This window comes from Arachis hypogaea, chromosome 20, assembly GCF_003086295.3.
Source record: "Arachis hypogaea cultivar Tifrunner chromosome 20, arahy.Tifrunner.gnm2.J5K5, whole genome shotgun sequence".
NCBI classification, from domain to species: domain Eukaryota; kingdom Viridiplantae; phylum Streptophyta; class Magnoliopsida; order Fabales; family Fabaceae; genus Arachis; species Arachis hypogaea.
The window spans coordinates 63,702,704-63,722,252 of record NC_092055.1 but is presented as its reverse complement, the minus strand read 5'-3'; the positions used below and the strand labels follow the sequence as shown (position 1 = coordinate 63,722,252).

The 19,549-nt window shown below is 40.2% G+C and overlaps 1 non-coding gene across 1 annotated transcript; it reads left to right on the top strand.

Annotated features, from left to right (window-relative positions):
* The first annotated feature begins 13,747 nt into the window (after positions 1–13,747).
* On the top strand, positions 13,748–13,854 carry LOC112787023 (small nucleolar RNA R71). The gene has a single exon (XR_003194461.1). It is a non-coding gene; the product is annotated as a small nucleolar RNA R71 (small nucleolar RNA).
* Positions 13,855–19,549: the final 5,695 nt, after the last annotated feature.

Sequence of the window (19,549 nt, the reverse complement as noted above, 5' to 3'; positions counted from 1 at the left end):
CCAAGCTTGACTACCTCGTTTCCAATATGCCTATATTAAATAGGGAGATTACACCATATCTACAGATCAAGCTACTAGAGGGACAACTAGCAATAGCAAGAAAAAATGAGGAAAGAATGAGACAAAGCTTAAAAGATGCTGGATTGTGGCATGAGGTAGAACAAACTGGAAAACAGCAAGAGAAAAACAAGAAGAAGAAGCAACACTCAAAGAATAAAGAGAAAAAAGGAGAGTAAAGCAAAGGGAAGGGCCACAAAAACTAAAGGTGGTGAAGCTCCTTTCATAGTCTTAGTAAATAAGGAAGATGCATATCTGAAAAATGATATGCCTTCCAAGTTTTTATGTTCTGCACTTTTATAATTAAGCTTTTATGTTCTGCACTTTTATGATTGGTGGTTTTACTTGTGTGACACTCATCTACTTAAAATATCTGTTTAGCATAGTTCCTTTGGGGCTTAATAACTATGATGCTTGATATCTTACAGCACCATACTCTTGAAAAATTTCTTGCACTCAATATTTCTAAGAATGCAAACAGAGAATACTTTTTTGAAAAGAAGGATTGAGGAATCCCAAAAAAGAAAAATGTTGAGGCAAGTAAAAGATTAAGAGGAGTGGTGGTTCTGATTGTATGATTATGTATTGAGGTTGCATGTTTATGAAAACCTGTATAGGAGCTCATAGGCAGGAAATGAAATTTGGAGAAGTGTTATGGAAAATCTCAAAAATCTATTGATCTAAAAAGCAGTAGCAAAAGAAAACAAAAGAGAAAGAAAAACAAAGAACAAGCCCAAGGCTCTGAGCATCAATTACTAGGAAGAAAAAGAAAGATACAAAAACTCAAAGAGTTAATATCCTAGTGACATGCTTGTAGTGGATTTGTGTCAAAGAGAGAGGCTTAAGCAAGTAAATTCTAAGGGGTGCTTCATCACATAATACCTTAACCTAACTGGGTTGGGAGTATTGATTGAAAACTCATCTTAAACGGCCGCTTTGAGACATGACACCTAGAGTCGAGGCCGAGATGAATAAATGCTGCTTCAAGGTGATTATCCATAAAGAGATTTCCATGACACCCTTTGAATGGAAATCCTAATACCTAAGACTTCAAAAATATAGGGACTAATAAGCACTGGAATCCTTGCATGAGCATATAATTCAGAGTTCATCCCACTATCACTTAATCACTTCACTCACCAAGGCATTATGAGCTATTCTTCAATCTATTCCAATTAAAAAAAACCTTTGTGCAAAATTCTTTTCTTGTTTGAAGACAAGCAAGGTTTTGAGTTTGGTGTTGTGAAGCATTCGCATTTTAGATAGATTAGCTAGTTATTTTATTCAATTTTAGCTCAATTTCATGCACATTATTCAAATAAACAAGCACTCAGATGGATTCTCTCATCATACTTTGGTATATTAAGGACTCAATGAATTTTGCTCAATTTCATGCAAACAATTTAAGAAAAGTATGAATGAGTGAGTTATCTAAAGTTAGTTGTTCAAGAGACAGAGCTTTGATGTACTGTTATGTTGTTTTGTGATCATATAGGATCAAGAACACTTCATAGCCAATAGCACTACGCTCTCTTGAGCTTGAAGAGCGCTACGTTTTCCTGCAGCATGACTCTCAGCACTACGCTCTCTTTCAAAGAGCACTACGTTTTCACCCAAGAAAGTTTTGCTATCGACGCGTACACATGGGTGATGCGTACGCGTCGAAGTTGTGATTTTTGGAAGACCACCCGTAGGCGTGGATGACGCGTATGCATGGATATGAGCAGTGTTCTTCAACCATGAGTGCTATGTTCTCCACCCAAGATCGCCTGCGATACTTTTAAAAGTGGGATTGAAGATTTGCCATCGACGCGTACGCGTGGAAGTGGCGTTTGAAAAGAATCACGCAAATGCGTGGACAAAGCGGCAGCGCAAAAGTGGTTTCATGAGGCCACGCGTACGCGTGGGAAGCACTCTTAGCAAGAACACTACGCTCGGCTGGGGAGCGCACTGAAGATGACGCGCACGCGTGACCAGGGCTGCAGAGAGTAATGACGCGCACGCGTGGGTGACACGTACGTGTCGATTCCTGAGCACTCCGTTTTCCTAAATAGCGCTACGTTCTCCTGGCGCAAGAGATTCCACCAACCAAAAAGCCCATTTTGAAGAGTATAAATAGTTGGCATCTGGGATTATTCGGGACTTCTTCTGCTGGATCTTCTTTTTCAGTTTCTTTTTCTTTTAGATCTCTTTTGTGCTTTTGCACTTTTGAATTTTACTTTCTGCTGAGACTCTGCATTATTTTTCTTTCTGTTCACAAGTTTCTTTTCTAGTTTTGAATTTTACTTTTCCAGTTTTATTTCTATTTCCAGTTTTATTTTCTCTTTCTTTTCTATGCTTAGTATAATTTCCAATTTTAGCATTCTGTTTGAAGTCAGAGCTATGAGTCACTAAATCCCATTTTTACTAGGGGGAGCTCTGTTGGTTTTCAATGAATTAATACTTCTTCTTTTCTTCTCAATTCAAGTTGATTTATCTAAGAGGAAGCTCCTGTTCTTCACAGACTCAATTACTATCAAGAGAGGATTGAATCTATTTGAATTATGTGATGAACTTAAGAAAGGAGTCATAGAATTCAGTTTGGGGTTTATCCTCTCATGATTCTCCTGATTGATATATTCTGGGTTGGTATGTGAGATGTAACCACCCTGAATTGAAATCCTGAGACTTGTGTGGTTTTTGGATTAGAAATTGAACTTCATCTCTTCTCATGACCAATTAGATCACGAGAGTGGCAATTGATTATGTTGAGAGAAATTGAGTCACCAAGAGATTGGGACTTAATTATTTACAATCTGCCATAGATTTATTTACATGATTGAGAAGGAATTGATCACCATTATTTCATGAGAAATCAACATCTCTGATCCCTAGTGATCTCACCCATCATCAATCTTTACTTTTGTTCTTTTGAATTTCTAATTGCCCACTACCTAATTCCCTTGTTTACATTCCTGCAATTTATCATTTCTGCCATTTACATTTGAGCTATTACTTCGTTGCAATTTAAGCTTTTGTTATTTACATTTTAGTTCTTACTTTCTTCCACTTTAAGTTTTCGCTCTTACATTTCCAGTCATTTAATTCATTCTCTTTTACTTTCTGTTATTTAAATTCCTTGTCATTTATATTCTTACAATTTACTTTCATGTTAAATATATCAAGAAATCACACCAAAAAATTGTTTGCCTAACTAGATCATCATTTAACTAAAATTGCTAAAATTCCTTGTCACTTTTATCACACCCAATGTTCCTAAGTTTCCCACAATTGAATGATAAACACTATCACTAGCTTAAGCTAATCAAAGATCCAAACAAGGGACATTTATTATTTTTCGCTTTAAGGCTAGTAATGTGCTAAAATTAAGAATAAAAGGGGATTAATCATAGGCTCAAAGTTGGCTTACAATAGTAGATAAAAGGTAAGACCATTTGGGTAAGTGAGCTTAATGAAATGAAGGCCTTAATCATATAAATGTATATATACATAGAATAATGGACATAAAGAATCAAACAAATCAAAGATTATAGTCATAGAAAGAGAATAACACACACAAAAATGGAAAATAGTGGTTATATGATGTAACCACACAATTAGGCTCAAAACTCACATGCTTATGTGTTCTTAGCTTAAAACATGTTCCACAATATATATAATTCAAGCAAGTTCAATAAATTTTTTTTTTACTCAAATCAATTAGGGTGCCCTATAGATAAATTCCATGGAAAATTTCATTATTTTGACTAAGCTTATTATATATAAATGCAAAGAAATGGAATAAAAATTTCTAAAAGACCTAGTAATAAAAGAAAAAAAATGAAATGTGAAAAGTGTTGGGATTAGAAATTTGTCACCCAAAAAGGGCCGCTTGGCCAGACGACCTTCCCACACTTAGAAGTTTGTACCGTCCTCGGTGCATTCAAAGATGAGCAAGGGGGTATGGCGAATACATGGGTTGCCATCTTCAGCTTGTGGATCAACTGGCTACTGCATGTTCTTTCTTCCGCTTCCGTTTTTGCTTATGACAAATAACCCTGAGCAATAGGAAATAGGATATAATAAGGCAGGTAAATGCACAAGCAAGGAAGTATAGATTGTTGGAATGAGGTAATAATCACTAGAATGAAGTGAGTGAATTAGTGTGAAATTGAAGAAAAATAGTGTGCGGGTTCTAAGTTGCATGCAGTTTAGAACACACCCTCGCATAGAGATCTATGTCACAGTTACACAAAAAGAAGTAAGCACTTCACTCATTCTAGTGTGCTTGAGATACTTCAAAGAGAGCTTGTAGGTTAAGACAACCAAACAAGCAATAAAGAAGCATAAGAGCATTCAAGCAATAAATGAGCAATTGTGAAACGGATTAGGTATGGACATAGATTGATGTGCAAGATAACTTTGATGAACAAAATGGAATATGAAACTTACACATCAATTAATGACACACTTTGAATTCTGCTTGCATCACCTAGTTGACATAAAGTGGGACACATGGGTGCTATGCGACTTATTAAAAGAGAGATATAAGTTAAAAATCAATCACATAGCAAGCATGGTCTATATGACTTAAGAATTTCAAAAAGATGTCCCTAGGTGAGCTTACAATTCAATTCACAATTGAAGCATTATGCCAAAATGAATAGTTTCAAATATGTGTAGAGCACATAAGTAAACAATTAATGGTCAACATGTCATTAAGGCATAAGCACAAAGTATGGATGCATATGATCAAGCAACATAATGCATTAAGATGAATGCACAATATCCAACATCAAAAATTGCCTAGTCAAAGTAAAGAATTCAAATCACATGGTGGCCAAATCATGTAATTCAAAAGATTTAGAGTGCTTTGAAGGAAATGGTATAGGTACTTGGTATTCAAAAATATTAACCATGAAGAGTTCAAAACCAAGTAACACTCAGTGGCCTCAATAAAGATATCTAACAATGAATATCAAAAACAATTATGCTAAGATAGCATCACGTAAATAATAAGCAGCAATAAACAGCAAATAAATCAATCATCCAACACTTATCATCTAAAACAAAAATTAAGCTAACTAACTAACTAACTAATTAACTAACTAAATAAGGTGATGGTGGATGGTGATTGGCAGTGTTGGATGATGGTTGAATGAGGGAAAGAAAAGAGAAGAAGGAAAATGAAGAAAAGTGATGGAGAGAAAAGAAGAAAAGAAGTGAGTGAAATAGGGCAGGGGATCATGCGTACGCGTCATGTCACGCGTACGCGTGCATCGTAGAAATAGGGTGCGACACGTGCACATCGTCGACGTGCACGCGTGATGGGAGAGAAAAGAAGATGATGCGTACGAGTGGAGCACGCGTACGCGCAGGGCAAAATTGTGCTAAACGCATAATTTCACTACCCTTTTTGCACAAGTCTCTGGTTTTTGTACTGCACCTAGAAATTTTGGAAGTCACGCGTATGCCTAGGTGATGCGTACGCGTGAGAGGTTGGAATCTTGGGGTCACGTGTACGCGTGGGTGACGCGTACGCGTGGGTAGGTGCTCTGTTTTTGAAAATTTAACATACAGACAGCTACCAAAACACCATCAGATCTTATTTAACATACTAGACTCCCAAATAAACTCAACAAACTAAACTAAACATGAAATTAAACTAATTTACCAATATGTACAGAAGACAAAAATGAAAAAGATATTACCATGGTGGGGTATCTTCCACCTTGAACTTTTATTTCAAGTCCTTAAGTTGGACCATTGATGGGGTCCTTGCTATGGTGGCTTATGCTTGAACTCTTCCTTGAATCGCCACCAATGCTTGCATATCCAATGTCCACTGGGATCTTAAATTAGGCGCATAAAGCCTTCAAGAGAATTGAAACAAGTGACAAGACCCTAAAGTTGTTGATTCCAAAATTGTATTCCGGGGTCCCAAATCTTGTTTTTGCACCCGTCTTCTCGTTGACTACCATAGTTCACTCCGGATGACAAGACTTGTGAATTCTCATTCAAGTACTGATGCACGGAAATTTGTCCTTTAAAAAATCTCCCTCGGCAAGTATACCGAATTGTCATCAAGTAAAAACTCACAATAGAGTGAGGTCGAATCCCACAGGGATTGATTGGTCAAGCAACTTTAATTGGAAGAATGTTCTAGTTAAGCTAATGAGAAATTGGGTTGAGAATTGCAGGAAATTAAATGGCGGGAAAGTAAATTTCAGAAAATAAATGACGGAAGGTAAATTGCAGAATCTTAAATGGGGAAGGAGAGTTTAGCATGAAAGTAAATAGCAGAAAGTAAAGAGAATGGGTAAGATCAGAAATGGGGAGTTCATTGGGCTTAGGAGATGTTGCATTCTCCGGATCAAGTCCATTTTCATCTCTTCCTCAATCAATGCATTCATTGATCTCCTTGGCAATCTTAAGTGATTGAATTCCAATTCCTTGGTCTAATTGCTCATGAGAAGAGATGAAGTGTGGTCACTGATTATACCACATGTATTTCCAAATCAAAGTATTAGGAGAAGAGAGAAGAAGGATAATGAAAACTATTATTGATCCATTAAATTACAACAGAGCTCCCTAACCCAATGAAAAGAGTTTAGTTGTTCATAGCTCTGGGAATGAAAAGCATAGAATGAGAGTACATTCTGAGAATTAAACTAAAAGTTGCAGAGAAAGTAAAATACAGAGAGTAATTCTAATAATGCCAAAAGCTCCCCTCTAGTTCAAAGTTCTCCCTATTTATATTATTCTTCTGATCTTTTAGTTGGCTCTTCAAGTCTTGAATATGGGCCTTTGGATCTTGAGTTGAAGCAGTTATCTTCTTCAGTGGGCTTAGCTTTACTTGCAGAGAGAAAGTGTGAAGTAGGTAGGGATTCTAGCTTAGGACGTTAGTGGCGTTAACGTTAAGTGAAAGTGTGGGTTCGAGAACGTTAGTGACAATCACCTTTTTCACTAACGTTCCTAACCCAAGGATGCTCCACGTTAACTTCAATGTTAGTGGCATGAACGTGACCACTAACGTTGCCTTTTGGTCCTTCGCACATATTATTGGGACTTACTTTTTCCAATAATGTTGAGAATCCTCCTTTCTCCCTACGTTAGAGTTCACGTTAGTGTGGCCAACGTGACCTTTAACGTAGGCTTGCCACATCTTTGAGAACATTAGTGACACTTAACTTTGTCACTAACATTCCAAAATGCCCCTACTTCCCACGTTAGAGTTCACGTTAACTAGGTTAACGTGGCTTCTAACGTGGTATTGCTAGCCATCTCCAACGTTAGTGACAAAGGTGAGTGTCACTAACGTTGGCTAATCATCCCTTTACTCACGTTAGCTTCCACGTTAATGTAGTTAATGTGGGAGTTAACGTGGCTCATAGTGGCTCATCCCAACGTTAGTGACAAAGGTGAGTGTCACTAACGTTGGTGATTCTTTGCTCCCTCCACGTTAGAGTCCACGTTAACTGAGTTAACGTGGCAACTAACGTGGCTTAAAGTGGCTTAGCTCAACGTTAGTGATAAAGTTGAGTGTCACTAACGTTGGTCATTCTTTTGTTTCCCCACGTTAGAGTCCACGTTAACTGAGTTAACATGGCTCTTAACGTGGCTAATATGAGCTTGGTCCAACGTTAGTGACAAAGGTGAATGTCACTAACGTTGGCTTCATTTTCTTCTTCCACGTTAATTACCACGTTAATGTAGTTAACGTGGCAATTAACGTGGGCTATGATGGCTTCGAGGACGTTATTGGCAATTACTTTTCTCATTAACGTTGCAAGCTAGCTCCCCTTCCACGTTAGAGGTCACGTTAGTTAGACTAACGTGGTTCTTCCTTGCTTCTTTTGTCCTGAAATCAAGCAATAAAGTGCATCAAAGTTCTAGTCCAAGTTATGAGACATGCATCTTCCAATTTGTCATTCAATTCATGCATAATTCTCATAAATTCATATAAAAATCACAATGTTAGCTTAAATCAAGATGTAAGTGAAATTCTACCCAAAACTTGCTTATTTCCTAAGAAAGTGCATGAAACTACCCTAAAACCATAAAGAAAAGGTCAGTGAAACTAGTCAAAATGCCCTGGCATCACAACACCAAACTTAAAGCTTTCTTGTCCCTAAGCAAGTACTAGAACAAGAGAATGATGAATGAAATGACAAGAGGAATGAATCATTATTATGGAAGTCAAGTTCTTGGTTTTATGGTGGTTTGATACATAGCAACTTAGGTTCATTCCTTCACTGGCTTTCAGACCTTTATCATGTCCTGGAATACTCACTTGATTACACCCTATGAGACTTTTATTCATTGATCCTTTTGTGGTTTTCAGGGTTTGATTGTGCTTTTTAGACTAGGTGCTCTGTGAAGGGGCGACTCTTTAAGATAAGCTTTCAGCCAGCACTCCCGAACCAGTTGGTTCAAGGTGCTAGGTGTTAAGACACCCTTAAGGACTTACTCCCTCAAGTCTCTTTCCCCCATACATACACACCATAGGCACATGGTTTGTTTATTTTCTTTCTTGAGACCTTGGTGTCCAGCACCTCTTTGGGTTACTAAGTGTTCTGTAGCAAGGGTTACTCTTGATAGTGGACTTTCAGCTGATAATCCCGGGTTAGTTAACCCAAGTTACCAAGTGATAAGGCACCCCAAAGAGCTTATTCATCCAAGTAAATCCCTTACACAGGAGCACCACAGACACATGCCTCAAGATTCAAGCCCTTGGTGCCTAGCTTTATTCTTTATTAACTTTTCTTTCTTTTTCAACTCTTATTGTTCTTTTCCTTTTTCTTATTAGGATCTTATTATTTAGCTAGTCTCATGGGATGTGTTTCAAGCATATGATTTAGGACAGATAGTTGCCTTCCCACCTTGTTGGTGAACCAACTTAGCTAAGTGATTACTATACCACAAATCTAAGAACTTACTCCACAAATTGAACTCCACTCTGGTCTTTTATAACATCTCTTTTTATTTAGCTTAAAAAGGACAAGCATACAATAAGCAAGATGGAATTGAGAACAGGCAATTTGACTAGCAATCATAAACCTAAGCAAGGAGAATACTAAAAATAGAATTGAAAATCCTAAACTACCATGGAAGCATGTTCTATTTCATACATGATTTTCCTTATTTAAAACTTGAAAAAGATGGGACAATGAGGGAACTCCACCACCTTTTACTCTTGGGTGTGCTCATGCTCTCCTTCCTGTTTGTCCTCCTTGTGTTTTTCTTGAGTGCTTGCACTCCCACTTCTCTTGCTTTTTCCAATCAACTTCTTCCAGAAGCCAGCATCTTCCATCTTCTTTTTCAATGTTTCCTTCTACTGTTTCACCTTCCTTTCCTCTTGTTCTGTGAGATCTTTTTGGACCTCATCATACCTAGGGATTTCAGAGTGTAGATTATGCATATGACTAGACATATAGTTCAACTTGGCTTGAGTGTTTATGTTGAACTCCTCTCTATGTAGTTGTCATCCTTCATTCAGTACGCTGAACTCATTGAATGCCTTCGTCTGAGCTAGCTGGCATTGGTTGAGTTCTTGAAGGCGTTTATCTTGATGCTCTTGCCTTTCAGTCACTTAATTGATGGCTTGAGTGAGCTGGGAATAATGTTCCATTTGCTGTTTCTGCCACTCCCCTTGTTGATTCATCCAATTAGAAAGGAGTTCTTCTTGACGATCCATCCTTTGGACTTGAACGTGCAGTTGTTGTTCTTGTCCCTCCATATAACTCCTCGCTAGCTCCTCAATGGCTCCGTGAATGTGATTCAGGTTGATGTTGGTTGGATCATAGTACTCTTCTTGCTGATATTCTTCCTGTTGAGGTTCTTCTTGGTGAGGTTCTTCTTGTGGTGTTCTTCTCCCTATTTGAGGCCTTCTTTGTTGTTGGGCGGGTGTCACATACGTTATATGCTGGAGTGTAACCATCCTTCCAGGGTTTACCCAAGTTGGGTTGCTGTCTTCGATGACTACCATGGCTTTCGTACACAGCCTAAGGATGGTGCTGGGGAACCAAAGTCTAGCACCTGGATCATTCTTCTCGGCTGATTCTTGAATCCCTTCAGCTATAATTTCGTTCACATTGATGCTTCCGCCCTTTACTAAGCAGTGTACCATCGTAGCTCGAGTTACGTTGACCTCAGAATTATTTGCAGCTGGGAGGATAGATCTCCTCACAAGTTCAAACCATCCCTTGGCTTCCAGGATGAGGTCTCCTCTCCTAATGAACCGAGGTCTTCTATCTGAATACCTTTCCCAGTCAGATCCTATAACACACATATCATTCATAATTTCTTCAAGTTCATCATTGTCGGGGCCATTACTTATTCTCACGTGATAACTAGGCTCATCAAAATGTGGTGATTTCAGCTGAAGAACCCTTGTTATGGCATTGGGGCTGAAGTCCACCTCTGTTCCTCTCACATAACTTTTGAAGGTGGGGCCTTGGTTTTGTCTTCTCTGACCACATTTGCATAGAATTCTTTGATGAGGTTTGCATTTATCTTTGCTTCTGGGTTCGTGAGCCTTTGCCAACCCCTTTGCTTGATCTTCTCTCGAATCTGTGGGCATTCATCTTCGTTGAATTGGAATGTTAACTCAGGCAATATCTTCTTGAGCTTTATCCGTTCAAATTCACGTTCATGGAATACAGTTTTAAACTTCCCTTCATCGAAAGGAATGCTCTCTATCAGTTCCTTCCTCTTTTGCCTCTTGGAGCTTGATGATGCCATGAGTAGGAGATGATATGTGAAGGTGGTGGAAGGTATGGATAGATGGGGGAATTCGGTTGGGTTAAGATTGGGTGTAGTGAAGGGATTTGAGTTCCGGAGGTGTGGAGTATAAGGAATGGGAATTGGAATGTGGAAGGGTTATGAACTAAGAACCACTTATATAGAGAAGTGGTGAGTGAATAGAAGGTGTGGATTGAAGGGGTGGTTGTGTGATGGACGGATGGGGTTTAGCATGGGATGAGCACAAGAATCATCAACTTTATGATGGTGTTGGTTCAGTTTCCAAGCTTGTTCTTTCTCCAATGTTGTATGGCAACCATTCCCAATGCAATCCCCTTAGAGACACGTGTATAGTCCTCTCCTTTTGTGGTAGCCGAACCCTTCAATTGTTCCACCAATTCTCCTATAAAATAAAAGAAATATGATTAAAAGAAAACTTGTGGAAAGTGGCGGCAAAATTAAAAGAATAACTACTTTTTAAAGTTTTTGTTTCTAACTACTAAGTGCTGTTCATGAGTGCACACTAACTGACTAACTCAACATCCATGTATGCAACATTGGCAACACCAAACTTAGTTTGGTGCCATGTGGTGTAAAAGATTTGTTCAAGGCCCCTAAGAGTGACATGATATGGGTTACATTTATGTTCTCTTAGTGTGCCTTGAACACCAAACTTGTTCCTCACTATATGTTGCACAAAAGGATTCATTTAAGTGCATGTCAAGTTGAGTTGAAATCCCTGAACCCTACTTTATTAACTACTTTTAAAAGCATGTAAACATGGGTTGCCTCCCATGAAGCGCTTCTTTAGCGTCACTAGCTTGACGTTCTGCCTTTGTCATGGTGGTTGGTAATGCTTCACATCTTCCCCTCTTGCAGTAAACCTATATCCATTGGCTTCATCAATGATCTCCACATGTTCTAGGGAGAGAACTTTGTTGATGGTGAAAACCTTAGGTAACTGAGATGGGATGGTGGGGAGATGAGGTGGGATATCTAGGAAGTAAGCTGAGATCACTTTATCCCCTGGAGAGAAATCTTCTGTAGGGATCTTTTTATTCCTCCATCTCCTTGGTACTTTCTTCTTTGTTTCTTTTGCTGTTATCCTGCTCTTTGTGGTCTCTTTCCCTAGGGAGATTTTGTTGCTGGTCTCATATGATTCTGGTGGTTTTGGCTCTACTTGAGTTTCCTTTAGCTGTGACAGCTGCTGATTCTCTTGTTCATCACCCAAAGGAATTCCAGGGTGCACAGCTTGTGCTTCAATGCTTTTTTTCCCACCATTGCTCTATCATGCTCTGCCCTTAGTTCCTTGCCTTCCTGACTTGCTTCTTGTGAGGGTTTGAAGACGTTGAAGGTGAGTTGTTCGTCATGTATCCTCAGTATTAGCTCTCCTCGCTCCACATCTATGAGCGCTCTGGCTGTAGCTAAGAATGGTCTTCCCAATATGATTGGGTGAAGGTGACTTTCTTCCATTTCCAGTATGACAAAGTCTGCGGGAAGGAAGTAATTCCCAACCTTCACCAGCACGTTTTCAACCACTCTAATTGCTTGTTTTTGAGTTTTGTCCGCCAGCCTGATGACTACGTCTGTGGGCATCAGCTCATTGATTTGTAGCCTCTTCATAAGGGATAAAGGCATTAAGTTGATGCTTGCTCCCAGATCACAGAGTCCTTTGTCAAACATTGTTTCTCCTATCGCACAGGGGATGTGAAAACTCCCTGGGTCCTTCCTTTTTGTAGGCAGCTCTGGTTGAATGAGAGCACTGCACTCCTTGTTCATCACTATAGTTTGTCCTCCCTTGAGTGAGCTTTTCCTGGTCAGCAGCTCCTTCATATACTTGATGTATGAGGGCATTTGTTGGAGAGCCTTGATGAATGGTATGTTCACATGGAGGGATGCAAATATGTCAAGAAACCTTGAGTATATTCTCTTCTCTACACCACCATTTAGTAATTGGGGAAAAGGTGCATAGAGCCTCAACAACTCTTTCTGCATAATTGTGGTTTCCTTAGGATTCTCTTCCTGCTTTCCTGCTGATGAATCTTCAGATTGTTCTGATGGTTTGTTCAGCTCTTCCTCAGTCTCCTTATCACTTATAGTAACCATCTTGCAATCTTCCTATCTGACTTTCTTTGCTTCACCTCTTAGATTTTTCTCTGTATCACTTGGGAAGATATCAGTAGGTTTGGGAATCTTCTCAGATAGGTATCCTACTTGAAATTCCAGCTTCTTGATGGCGTCTCCCTTATTCTTGATATTGGCTCGCACCTCCTCTTTGAACACCTTGTTATCTTGAATCTCCTTGCATATGCCTTCAAGTAGAGCCTCAATCCTTGATAGTCTTTCTTCCGATGATGGAGAGTTGAGATTGGAAGGATGAGAAGGGCCATTTTGACTTTGGTATGGATGTTGAGGTGTGTTGTTAGGTGGGTGCTGATATGATCTCTGTGTGGAATGTTGGTGAGTTGCATTGTTGCTGGGGTTGTGGCGTCTCTGATCTTGGCCTTGATCTTGTTGATTTTCCCACCCAAAGTTTGGGTAGTTCCTCCAACCAGGATTATATGTTTTGGAGTATGGGTCATGGTGCTGCCTGGGTGAATTTCTAATGTAGTTGGCCTGTTCCTGATCACCCTCTGCCTCTTCATTCACTCCTTCTTGAGTTGCTGCTGAAGTGGAGATTGCTGCTACTTGATTCCTCTCCATCTTCTTGGTGAGGTCAGCTAATTGCTTGGTAATCATCTTGTTTTGAGCTAGCAGTGCATCCACATTGTTCAACTCCATCACTCCTCTAGTGTTGCCTCTTTCAGAAGCATAGAAATAGTCATTCTCAGCTACAGTCTCAATGACATCTATGGCTTCTTCAATGGTTTTCTTCTTGTTTAGAGATCCCTCGGATGAGTGGTCTACTGCCTTCTTTGATTCATACGAAAGGCCTTCATAGAAAATGTGCAACTGCACCCATTCATTGAATATATCTGGCGGGCATCTTCTTGTCAAGTCTTTAAACCTCTCCCATGCTTCATATAGAGTCTCACCATCCTGCTGCCTGAATGTTTGTACCTCAGCTCTCAACCTGTTGATTCGTTGAGGAGGATAGAATCTTGTTCCGAGGGTTACCTGAAACTGGAGGTCGATCTCTGATGAGATCTTTGGTACTGGTCGGAGATGACGTGTCCGGCTGGCTGGTGGCGGCCGGAGCTGTTGTGTCCGACTTGTTGGATTTGCTACACTGCTGATCCTTGGCCACCAGAGGGTGGGGGGTACCTGCAAGAAACTCCGATGCTTAAGTTAGCACGGGTATTAGGCAGGTTTTTATGTAGAATCAGAGTATGAGTTATACTTGGGTGCTCCAGTGTATTTATAATGGTGAGATGTGACCTTTGGATAAGATAAGTTAGTTATCTTATCTTATCTTTATCTTTTGGGTTGAGGTCAGCGCATCTTCAACGGAACCGCCCTTCTCTGTAGGCCTGAATGACCTTTGGATTTGGGTCGTATTCCTTGAATTGGGCCCTTTTGGGGCTTTCCTGTCGATTTGGCCGAGTTCTTCGTAAAGAAGTCGGTCCGCTTGACCTAAGGAGGTCGGTTGCTTTATTACTGAACATCCCAGTTCGGACAGCTCGACCCAGGGTATGAACAGTGCCCCTGCTTGAGCTCGGTCTTCTTTTTGAGGTCGAGTTCTTGACTTCGGTCTTTCTTTAGTGAAGCCGATCTCAAGCATTTTGTCGATTCCTTTGTAGAAGCTTTTGAATGTAGAACGTTTTCCTCTAAAAGCGTGCGATTTTATATCGGCGCTTTGGGAACGTGCGAGGGTTTAATGCCTTTTAATTTTAGCATTAATTGCCCTGTTTCCTTTTGGCTCTTTATTTTGATTTTGAAAACCCAGAAACGGTTTCTCTTCTTTCGCCCTTTTCGTAACTTCTTCGCATTTTTCCCTTCATTCTCTTGCTTTCAACTTTTCTTTGTGTTGTGGCGTTTGTTTGATTTTTCTGAAGCCTCTGCCTGGAGTTCGTAGTTTCGCGTTTCAGCCCAGCGATGTTTTCTTTTGCTCGTGTCTTTTCTTTTGCTTCGAGGTAGTGATTCCAGATTTTGCCGTCCCTCTTCACCTTCCCTGAAGTCTGCTGCCTTTTCAGGTTGGTACTAACTTTCTTGCTTCTTTCACGGCTTCATCTTTAGTTTTTTGATGAAGCTTTTGCTTTTGCATGTTTTGAAAGTTTGAACCTTTTCGTGATTTTGCATTTGTTTGTCGCTGTAAATGCGTTTTTCTTGGCTTTCTTTTGTGTGTTCCTCTGGCATTTCCATCGAGGCTTTATACGGTTTTTGTTTGTTGCTTTTGATTTTTTACTATCTGATAGAAACCCTGCATCCGTTCCTTGCTTTGCTTGATTGCTTTTTGTCTGATTTCTAAAAAGTTCGTACCTTTGATGATTTCCATTTGGCGTGTTTTGATGTTTTGGGAATGCTTTTTTACTTGGTTGACTGTGATGACTTATGCTTCTGGAAATGCTTGCTTGTTTGGAGTCTTTTTCTTGTTTGAAAGATGCTGGGGTGAGAGCTGTAGATTTTCCTGGAAACCTTGCTTTGTTACTGCCTCCAAAGGATGCCCCAAGATTTTAGTTTGAGTCTTGGGGTTTTCCTTCTCTGTGTGTTCACCTGCATCGTATTGAGTTATTTTCTCCCTTGTCCGAGATGTTTTTAGTAATTCCATCTTCTTTTCTTACTTGTTTGATTAGTTGGCCTCATGTCTTCTCGCAATAACATTGTAGAGATGTCTTCCAGAGTTCCCGAGGGGATGTCCGATTGGCTGGACTCCCTTGTTTTGTTGTGTGTTTCTATTGTGGATGCTGAATTTTGCACAGAGCTGAGGAAGCGCCATAGGATTTGTGATAACAGTGCCCGCGAGAGTGATTATGAGCTTGTTGCTCCTGATTCCGATGAGAGAGTTTGTTTTCCGACTTCCGTCGAGGGGGAGCGTCCCTCTTTCTATGCTTATGAATACTTCTTCAGCCAATTAAACGTTACTTTCCCTTTTACTGCTTTTGAAACTGACTTGTTGTGGTCCTGCAATATTGCTCCGTCCCAGCTTCATCCGAACTCCTGGGGTTTTATCAAAATATTTCAACTTCTGTGTCAGGAGTTAGACATAACACCTTCTGAAACTCTTTTCCTTTATCTTTTTGTCTCGGCCAAACCTGGAGGTTCCTCCAGAAAGAAAGCTTCCTGGGTTTCTTTCAGGTCGGCCCAGGGGCATAAAGTTTTTGCCATGTATGATGAGTCATTTAAAGATTTTAAGAACTATTTCTTCCGAGTCCGTGCCGTTGAGGGGGTTCGCCCCTTTTTTCTTTATGGAAATGATGAGCCTGTTTTTCCTCTGGAGTGGCAAAAGAATGTAAGAGTGCCACGTTACACATGGGAAATGCTTAGTGAGGTTGAGCGGGCCTTTGTAGTTATTCTCGAAGATTTGTGGGGGAAGCCTCCCCATCTGGACACGAAGATATTTTTGAGTGATCCATCTTTGGTTCGGGCTGCTTTGGGTACTGTCTGATTTGTTTTTATACTTGCTCCCGAGCTTTGTTTCTCCTGTGTTGTAACTTGTCTTTGATTTTTGTGTTTTTCAGAGATGTCAAAGAATAATGATTCTATGAGGGCCTATAAGAAGGCGAAGAAGGCGACCGCTGCATTAAACATCTCGGCCAAGGCAGCCGGAGAGGGATCTTCTCAGCCTCCAGTTAAACCTCCTATATCGAGTTCTCCCGGGCCGAGGAAAGCGATTCCTACTCCCCGGGTTCGTCTGGTTGACCCTCCACAATCTTCTATTGCAGCTTCTGGTGCCCCTTCTAGTAAGAGGCAAAAAACAACTGAGCCTTTTAACCTTGATGCTCCTGATTTTGATGCGGTTGAGTTTGTAGACCAATAAATCGGCCCTTATGGTGCTCTCTCTATGGACGACGTATCACTTCTTCATCACTTTGATTATATCACCCGGAGTAGTATCAAGTTGGCACATATGGGGGCGGCCCTATATCGAACTGCTCAAAGTCTTCCTCTCCATGCCACTAAAGCTTTTATGGAGGAGGCCAAACAGGAGTTTGATCGGATGAAGGGCTTGAAGGAGGAACTTGAAGTAAGGGTGGCCAAGTTGGGGAAAGACTTGGAGAATGAAAAGGCTAGTTCTACTTCTCTGGCTGGTTCTCTGAGACTGGCCGAGGACACGGCTATGCGACATAAGGACAATTATTTGACGTCTTACCGGGAGATGTTGCGTCTGAGAGAAGAGTTGGAGAATGCCCGGGCTAATTATTCCGAGCTCCAAGGTCATCTTGTTGGCAGTGTAACTGCTGCCTATGAGAACCTGAAGGAACAAGTTCGGGTTATTGCTCCCGAGGCCGACCTGACCCTCTTTAGCTTGGACAATGTTGTCAGGGATGGCAAGGTTGTCCCTGATGACGAGGATGAGGATGATGTCGATCCTTCCCCTGTAGCCTCTACCAAGGTGTCGACTTCTGCTGTTCTTGACGAGGTTGGTCCTTCCGCTTCTGATCCTGACTGCCAGATCTTGAACCGGGATGACGGTACTGTAGAAGCCATTCCTCTCCAGACTCGGCCTCCGTCTCCTCGGCCTGATGCTGCTAAAAAATCTTCTGACCCTTAGCTTTAACTTTATTCTGGATATGTAGTTGGCTCGGCTTGTGGGCTTTTTTAAACTCTTTATGTTTTGTTAATTGCTGACACTTTCCCGTTGCTTGCCTAGTAACTTTTGTTTCTTACGAAAAACAAATGTTAGCATGCTTTAGCTTTTTTGAGATAGGTTTTGGTGGCCTCCGAGGCTTTTATAACCTTACGCTTTTTGTGCTTGACTTGGTATCTTTTTTTCTGTGAATATTGGAGCCTTGCGGCTTAACCTTTTTTGGATTGCTTTGTACTTTGTATCTTGAATCCTTTGTGGTTGTGACTAGGTAGGTCTAACTTGATTTTTGGTTCGTTCTCACTCCGGCTTGTATTTCTGACGATTTGTAACCGATTTCTTCAAGTTAGTCCTCCGAGTGGTTTTCGCAGTCCTTTTCTAAGTTATTTTTGTAATCCCTTTCCTGGATCTTTGTCGGATATCTTCCCGGGATTACTTTCATAACTTTTTTAGTAGTAGGAGTCCGACTTCATTATATCGGTCTCCTTTAAGTTATTTTTGTAATCCTCTTTCTTGGATCTTTGTTAGATCTCTTTCAGGGATTACTTTTATAACTTTTTAGTAGTAGGAGTCCGACTTCATTATATCGGTCTCCTTTAAGTTATTTTTGTAATCCTCTTTCTTGGATCTTTGTCAGATCTCTTTCAGGGATTACTTTTATAACTTTTTAGTAGTAGGAGTCCGACTTCATTATATCGGTCTCCTTTAAGTTATTTTTGTAATCCTCTTTCTTGGATCTTTGTCAGATCTCTTTCAGGGATTACTTTTATAACTTTTTAGTAGTAGGAGTCCGACTTTATTATATCGGTCTCCTTTAAGTTATTTTTGTAATCCTCTTTCTGGGATCTTTGTCAGATCTCTTTCAGGGATTACTTTTATAACTTTTTAGTAGTAGGAGTCCGACTTGGTTATATCGGTCTCCTTTAAGTTATTTGTAGTCCTCTTTCTTGGATCCTTGTCAGATCTCTTTCAGGGACTACTTTGATAACTTTCCAGTAGTAGGAGTCCGGCTTGGTTATATCGGTCTCCTTTAAGTTATTTGTAGTCCTCTTTCTTGGATCCTTGTCAGATCTCTTTCAGGAACTACTTTGATAACTTCTCATTTTGGGCTGACTCTGTCATGTCGAGCCCTTCTAAGTTAAAGTAATCCTCTTTAATAGGGTTGGCCAGACCTCTTTCCAGGGTTTACTTATAACTTGGGTTGACTTGGTCCGACTTCTCAACGTCGGCCAGTCTTTAAGTTATTATTTTAGCAATCCGTAAGACCTCGTCAGGTTCTTTTTTAGATCACTTTCGATAACTTCTTACATTATTCTATGTTCATCTTTGCCAATTTATAGAAATTAGTTGTCATCTCTAGATCGTCCTTTGGGTGAATCGCGTTTTCACCTTTATCGGACGATTGTCTTTATCGTGATCGTGCAGTGAAATTGTTTTTCACTTTCTGCTGATCTGTTGCTTTATAATCAGACGATGAATGCTTCAGATTAATGCGTCTTGAAATCTTTGTAGAGTATCTAAAATATATTTTATTTAAAGGAAAAGTGCAAATATATACATATGGGATTGTCTGAGTCTCAACTTGGTGCCTCGTTAAAAAACCTTTTCAGGAAAAAGAGTGCATCCAATGATGAGATCTTTTATCTTTTCTAATTGTAGTACCTTCTGAGGTTGCAGGCGTGCCATGACCTGGGAAGCTCTCGTCCATCGAGTTCAGACAGTCTGTAGTAGCCCTTTCCAAGTACTTCTACAACTCGGTAGGGTCCTTTCCAATTTGCTACCAGCTTTCCCTCTCCTGGTCGAGTTATTCCGATATCATTTCAGATTAGGATGAGATCATTTTCTATGAAACTTCTCGGCACTACCTTTTGATTATATCTGGAAGCCATTCGGCGTTTTAGAGCTTCTTCCCTGATCCGAGCTCTTTCTTGGATTTCGGGTAACAAGTCGAGCTTTTCTCTCTGAAGTTGGAAGTTTGTTTCCTCATTGTAATGAACTATTCTGGGTGACCCTTCCTCAATCTCTATTGGAATCATCGCCTCTGTTCCGTATGCTAATTGGAAGGGGGATTCCTTCGTGGTGGAA